Source organism: Trichechus manatus, unplaced genomic scaffold, assembly GCF_000243295.1.
Source record: "Trichechus manatus latirostris isolate Lorelei unplaced genomic scaffold, TriManLat1.0 scaffold00196, whole genome shotgun sequence".
NCBI lineage: Eukaryota > Metazoa > Chordata > Mammalia > Sirenia > Trichechidae > Trichechus > Trichechus manatus.
The window spans coordinates 43,458-50,078 of record NW_004444132.1 but is presented as its reverse complement, the minus strand read 5'-3'; the positions used below and the strand labels follow the sequence as shown (position 1 = coordinate 50,078).

The following is a 6,621-nucleotide window of genomic DNA, read 5'->3' as shown; positions in this document are numbered from 1 at the left end:
CCTATTGGAGCCATCCTGTCCTGTTTTTGTAAATGTTTTGATATTGTCTGCTGTCTTTGGGGCATTCAGTAGTTATTTTTCTCATTTATTTATTGTAGATTTGTTTGTTTTGTCCCTTTTGTTTTATTTGGCTATGTCTAAGCAGGTGAGCTGTGTGTTCTTTGTTGTTTGCTTATCTGTGGACACGGTAATTTTCACCTCCTTCTCAATTGGCAGGGTCAGTTGCTCAGATATGATACAGCAGGGCATGTAGAAATTGCTGGGACAGGTTGTTTGTGGCACTTACTACAGCCACAAGGGCGGGTCAGTAATCAGTGCAGGGCAGGTTCCAGTAGGCCATGGCTGTGCTGCTTGGTAGTGTGATGTTAAGCACATGATGCAGGTAGGCAGGATCTAGGGGGGAGATTGTTATGTGTGGAGCTAAGATGGATATGGGAGAGAAGGAGAGAGGAACAGGAGCCATAAACCTATAAACAAACAAAAAAGAATGCTAGGGGAGCTTGCCATTGGAGTGGAGAGATGAGAGACTATGAAATGGAGAAAAAAAAAGGGGAAGAAGAAGAAAAAAAAGAAAAGAAAAGAACGAATAAATAAAAATCAAAAGGAAAAAGAACAACAAAGCTCCCAGGGATCCCACCGGTGTGGCTATGAGGTCTGGGGAAGTTGTTCTCAGTTGTTGCAGTACAGCCTGGCTAGAAGGCATAGAGATATTCAGTGCTAGGTATTCAGGGAACAGAAAGAGAAGGAAGGTATAGAGAGATGATAAACTGAGTAATGAAGAAAGACAAAAAAAGGAAAAAGAGGCAAAAGAAAACAAAACAAATTTAAAAAAAAAAAAAAGAACAAGAAAAGCCTCCCAAAAACAGGAAAAAGAAAGAAACCCACAAATAAAGAAATGCCCTCAGAGATCTCTCTGCATGTCTGCACAAGCCTAGGGGGTAGGTTCCAAGCGCGCAGCACCACACGGCCAGAATGGGCTCCCAACTTAAGAAAAGGAGAAGAGAACAAACAATTCAAAACAAACAAACAAACAAAATCCCTGGGATCCCACCAGCGTTGCAGCCCAGACCGGGAAGCCGTTTCACACTCGAACAGAGCTCCACGGCCCCTCAGGAAGAAGCAAAGTTGATGCACAGAGCCAGGTATTTGAGTGAAAGGAGGGGGAGGTAGTGAGAGGTAAGGAAGAAATCAAAAGAAGCAGAAAAAAAGCAATACCAACAGCCAACAAATGGCACTCAGAGAGCCAGCCACTGAGAGCAGGTGGAATCCAAGCAGCCGGTGCTTCCCAGACAACAGACTGTGGTTGAGGGAAGCAGAGGAAGCCGAGTGGCGGTGAAGAAGGGTTGGGGGTGAGTAAACGTACACCGCAAATTACCAGTTGTTTTGTCTCCTGCTGGAAGCTCCGTGAAGCTGCTTTCTCGTACCCCCTGTTTGCTGGTCTCCAATAGGAGTCCAAGATGGCGAATCCATGCTGTATTAGCTGATAAGGGACCTCTGCATGAATCTCTCCTCGCTCTCCTTTCTCTGTCAGTTTTCTCACTCCATTTGGTGCTTGGCTGAGTTCTTTATCTCTTCATTTGATGTTTTAGGTTTTCAGGATTGTTATTTTCTCTCTTCGGCTTAGTTTTTCGGATCTTTGCTGTGGAGGGATGGCGTGGTGCTTCTGCCTAGAGAGCCATTTTGCCAGAAGTGCTCTCTTTGCTTATTATTAACATTTTAACAATATTAAGTCTTCCAATTCATGACCATGGAATATCTTTCCATTCATTTTGGTCTTCTTTAAATTATTTCAGGAATTTTCCATAGTTTCCAATGTAAGGGTCTTTTACCTCCCTGGTTAAATTTGTTTTTTTAAGTATTTTATTCCTTTAGATGTTACTGTAAATGAATTTTTTAAATTTCCTTTTCAAGTTGTTCATTGCTAGTGTATACAAACACAACTAACTTTTGAGTGTTAATGTTGTACCCTGAAACTTTACTAAATTTGTTTACTTGTTCTAGTAGTTGTATGTGTGTGTGTGCGTGTGTGCGTGTTCTTCCTATGTATAGAATCATGCCATTTGCAAATAGAGATAAGTGTACTTCTTGCTTTACAACTTGGATGCCTTCTATTTTGTTTTCTTGCCTAAGTACTCTGGCTAGACTGTCTAGTACAATCTTGAATAGCACTGGTCAAAGCAAATGTCTTTGTCTTGTTCCTGATCTTAAGAATGAAGCTTTTAGTCTTTTACCAATGAATATGTTAACCGTGGGTTTTAAGTAAATGCAAGTGGAGGGATTTTTTCAGTTCCTGGTTTTCTGTGATTTGTTTGTTTATTTGTTTGGGTCATAAAACTGTGTTGAATTTTCTTAAATGCCTTTTCTGCATCAATTGAAATTATTAGTTATTTTTCCATCTTTGTTCTATTAATGTGGGATATTACATTGACTGATTTTGTTATATTGAATTATTCTTGCATCCCTATGATAAATTCCAATCGATCATGGTGTACAATCCTTTTCATATGCTATTGGATTCAGTATGGTAACACATAATTGAGGACTTTTGCATCAATACTGGTAAGGCATATTAGTCTGTAATTATCTTTACTTGTGGTGTCTTTATCTGGCATTGGTATAAGGGTGATGCTGGCCTATTAGTTAAATCTTCTATGCATATTTGTTCAACCTCTTGATTGTTTACAACAATATCTGTATCTTTATTGGCATCAGGATTGTATATAGATTAATATATAGCACTGATTGAAATTTTTATCTGAGTGGAAGTATTTTAATTTCTTTAAGGTTATGTCAATAACTTAAATGATCTTTAATTTTTTATATAAATATTTCTCATTTATTAAGTTCATTTCTATATATTTTATTATCTTGTTGCTCTTTTAAGAGCAATGCTTACTTTCATATTTTATGTAAATAGAGAAATTATTCATTTTTACATATTAATTGTCTATAGCGTTACTATCAAATACTTTTATTTTTGGTAATATTTCTAATGTTCTGTTATATTTTATTCAATACTATACTATTATCTGTAAGGAAACCCTTGTGGCGTAGTAGTTAAGTGCTATGGCTACTAACCAAAAGGTCGGCAGTTGGAATCCACCAGGCCCTCTTTGGAAACTCTGTGGGGCACTTCTACTCTGTCCTATAGGGTCACTATGAGTTGGAATTGACTCGATTGCCATGGGTTTGGATTTTTCTTTTGGATCATCTGTAAATATCATCTGTAGATAACAACACATATACAACTACTTGTTACATTTTCATACACTGTGTTGATATTTTATTCCTTTTATAAAAAATTTACCACAGATTTATTGCCTTAAATAAAAATACACACAATTATTTTCTTACAGTTTTAGAGGTCAGAAGACTGAAAAGGTCTTCTGGGCAAAATCGAAATGTTGGCAAGACTGCATTCTTTCTAAAGGCTCTAAGAGGGAATTCATCTTCATGCTCTTTCCAGCTTCTAGTAAATGAAAAAAGCCACTGCGATGGAGTCATCTCTGACTCATAGCAACCCTATAAGACAGAGGAGAACTGCTAAATAGGGTTTCCAAGGAGAATCTGGTGGATTCAAGCTGTCAACCGTTTGGCTAGCAGCTATAGCTTGCAGTAGCTCTTAACCACTGCTCCAGCAGGGCTCCTAAAATTATAGAATGCTTCACTAATTTGTGTGTCATCGCTGCATGGGGGCCATGCTAATTTTCTCTGTATCTTTCCAGTTTTAGTGTATGTGCTGCCAAGTGAGCACCCAGCTCTATAATATGCCCAGATTCCTTGACTCATGACCCCTTTCCATCCTTAAGGCTAGTGAGGACTGTTTGAGTGTTTCTTGTGCTGCATCACTCTGACGTTAACTCTTCTACCTCCCTCTTTCAAACTTAAAGGACTCTTGTGATTGCTTTAAGGCCCCTGGTGGAACAGATGGTTTGCATCAGTCTACTAACTTAATGGTTGGTAGTTCAAACCCACACTGCAATATTGAGGAAGAAAGGCCTGGTGATCTGCTTCCGTAAACATTACAGCCAAGAAAACCCTAGAGAACAGTTCTACTTTGTAACACATAGGGTTGCCATGTGTGGAAACTGGCTCCATGGCAATGGGCTTGATTTTGTTGGTTTGAGTGATTACATTGTGCCAATCTGTATAAGCCAGAATAATCTTATTTTAAAGTCAGCTGATTAGCAGCCTTGATTCCATCTTCATCCTTAATTCCCTTTGCCATGTAAAGGCAACATAACATATTCACAGGTTATAGGAATTCAAACATTGATATCTTTGGATGTGGGAAAGTATTACTGTGTCTAATAAAACCACTTTTTACTTTCTCTTGTCTATATTTGTTGACAGATGAATCCGATTACTGTGCCAGTCAGGCACAGTCTCCTCAAGCAGAGTAGCTTGTTAATCTTATATTGACTTTTTAGGTAGCATAGAGGTCAGGAATGTGTGGATTTTCAGGGCATAAGGGATTGACATCTGTTTTAGTCATATAGTGCTACTATAACAGAAATACCACAAGTGGATGGCTTTAACAAACGGAAGTTTATTTCCTCACAGTAAAGTAGGCTAGAAGTCCATATTCAGGACATCAGCTCCAGGGGAAGGCTTTCTCTCTCTGTCGGCCTTCTCATCAATCTTCCCCCAGACTAGGAGCTTCTCCACACAGGGATCCCAGGTCCAAAGGATGAGCTCTGTTCCCAGCATTGCTTTCTTTGTGGTGTGAGGTCCCACATTCTCTGCTCACTTCCCTTTCCTTTTATCTCTTGTAAGATAAAAGGTAGTGCAGGCCACACCCTAGGGAAACTCCCTTCACCTTGGGTTAAGGATGTGACCTTAGTAAGGGTGTTATGCAATCCCACCCTAATCCTCTTTAACACAAAATTACAATCACAAAATGGAGGACAACCACACAATACTGGGAATTATGGCCTAGCCAAATTGATAACACATTTTTGGCAGGACATAATTCAATCCATGACAACATCATATATAGAAATATGGTTATTCTAGTGAGACTGCCATTTATTGGTTGGCACATGGGTGCATGTTTATTAAAGTGAGTCAATCCCTGATTAGCTGACTTGCATAAGCTACAGCTGAAACTGAGTGTTTCATGAAAGCATGTTCACCAAGCCAAGTTGTCATTGGTTTAGTGAACAGTTTTAAAACCAGTTCTGGTAACTGCTTTTTACCATAGCCATAGCACAGTCTTTTTCTAATTTAGTGGACATTTTTATTCTCAGTCATCACTTTTGTTAATATGGATGACATCATCCATCATTGACCAGGTCTTCATCACTATTGTTTATTCTCTTTGTAGAAGAAGTTCCTTCTGAAGTTTTCTGGTATTTAGTTTGTGCATAAATAAGAATTACTTTATTCAGTTTTTTTCTTTGAATTTTTTTTTTCCAGAGAATAGCTTGGAAAAAGCATTGATGATTCTGAAAAACAGATATAAAACAACTGTGAAACAAACAAGTGTAGCTAGACAAATTATAAAAAAGGAATGAAGGACACTTTAGATACATGAGTCAAGATTTTTCAGGCTTGACAATCCCCCTCTTCCCCTCTTCAAAAAAAAAAAAAAAAAGAAAGAGAAAGTCTCGAGAAATCCCTGTATCTATCTTAGGCAATAGCCAGGTTGTTTTTTCTTACGAAACCATACAAAGGATGTTCACATAGAGGAAGATCAGGAAGGAGTCTGAGAAAGCCATATCTGAGAAATACTTGGAGATATTAAAAGCATGGAGTCAAAGCTGAAGAAGGTTTTAAGAAGGAAGGCGAGATCAAGAGTGTCAATTTTTGTGAGGACAATTTGCAAGAATTGGTGACATCACATAAGTTATCATACTATGCAAAGGGGCAGTGTACCAAGTAGCAAGTCTATCATTGCATTGAGCTTTTAACCCAGGAATTTGTAATCTTTTACACTAGGATTAATTCAGAATCCTCTTCATAAATGAGTGGACCAATGCAACTACTGAATATATATTGGTGACTACTATTTTTAAACAAAAATTAAACAGTGGTCTGAGTTATATGAATAAATTCCAACATTCAATAACATTTACACATGTATTTATTCATTCTTCATTTGTTGGTATACTTATACAAATAATACTTTAAGAACCATTCCTTAGCATCCACTTTATTCCATATTTTTATTAAATTCTTCTGGTGGGTATTTTTTTGAAAGGCAGTTTCATAGCTGCCTTCAACTAAGAAAAGTTTTCCTTGAGTTCATGTAAGTGAGGTTCTTTTAACTTACAATGTGATCTAATGATTCCGCATCCTGATCATTTCATGCAAAAGGGAATTCATTCTTTAAAAATTAGAAACCGCCATTTAATCTAATTTTCTTAGAAATACTCGTTACAAACATATAAACTCCATTTTTCCAGGATTTATTAAATCCCCATCCTTTTCTACACTTTTATCACATCTCATAATGCAAGACTGACTTGGTTATTATCTCTTTCATTTGGCCACACCTTCTGCCACTGAGTAATATCCAACGTGAAAACCAAAAAAAAAAAAAAAAAAAAAAAAAAACTCGTTGCCTTCGAGTTGATTAGGACTCATAGTAACCCTATAGGACAGGGTAGTAGAACTGCT

The 6,621-nt window shown here is 37.7% G+C and overlaps 1 non-coding gene across 1 annotated transcript; it reads right to left on the bottom strand.

Annotated features, from left to right (window-relative positions):
- Positions 1-3,648: 3,648 nt before the first annotated feature.
- LOC111822705 (U6 spliceosomal RNA) lies at positions 3,649-3,754 on the bottom strand. Its single transcript, XR_002825832.1, has one exon. It is a non-coding gene; the product is annotated as a U6 spliceosomal RNA (small nuclear RNA).
- Positions 3,755-6,621: the final 2,867 nt, after the last annotated feature.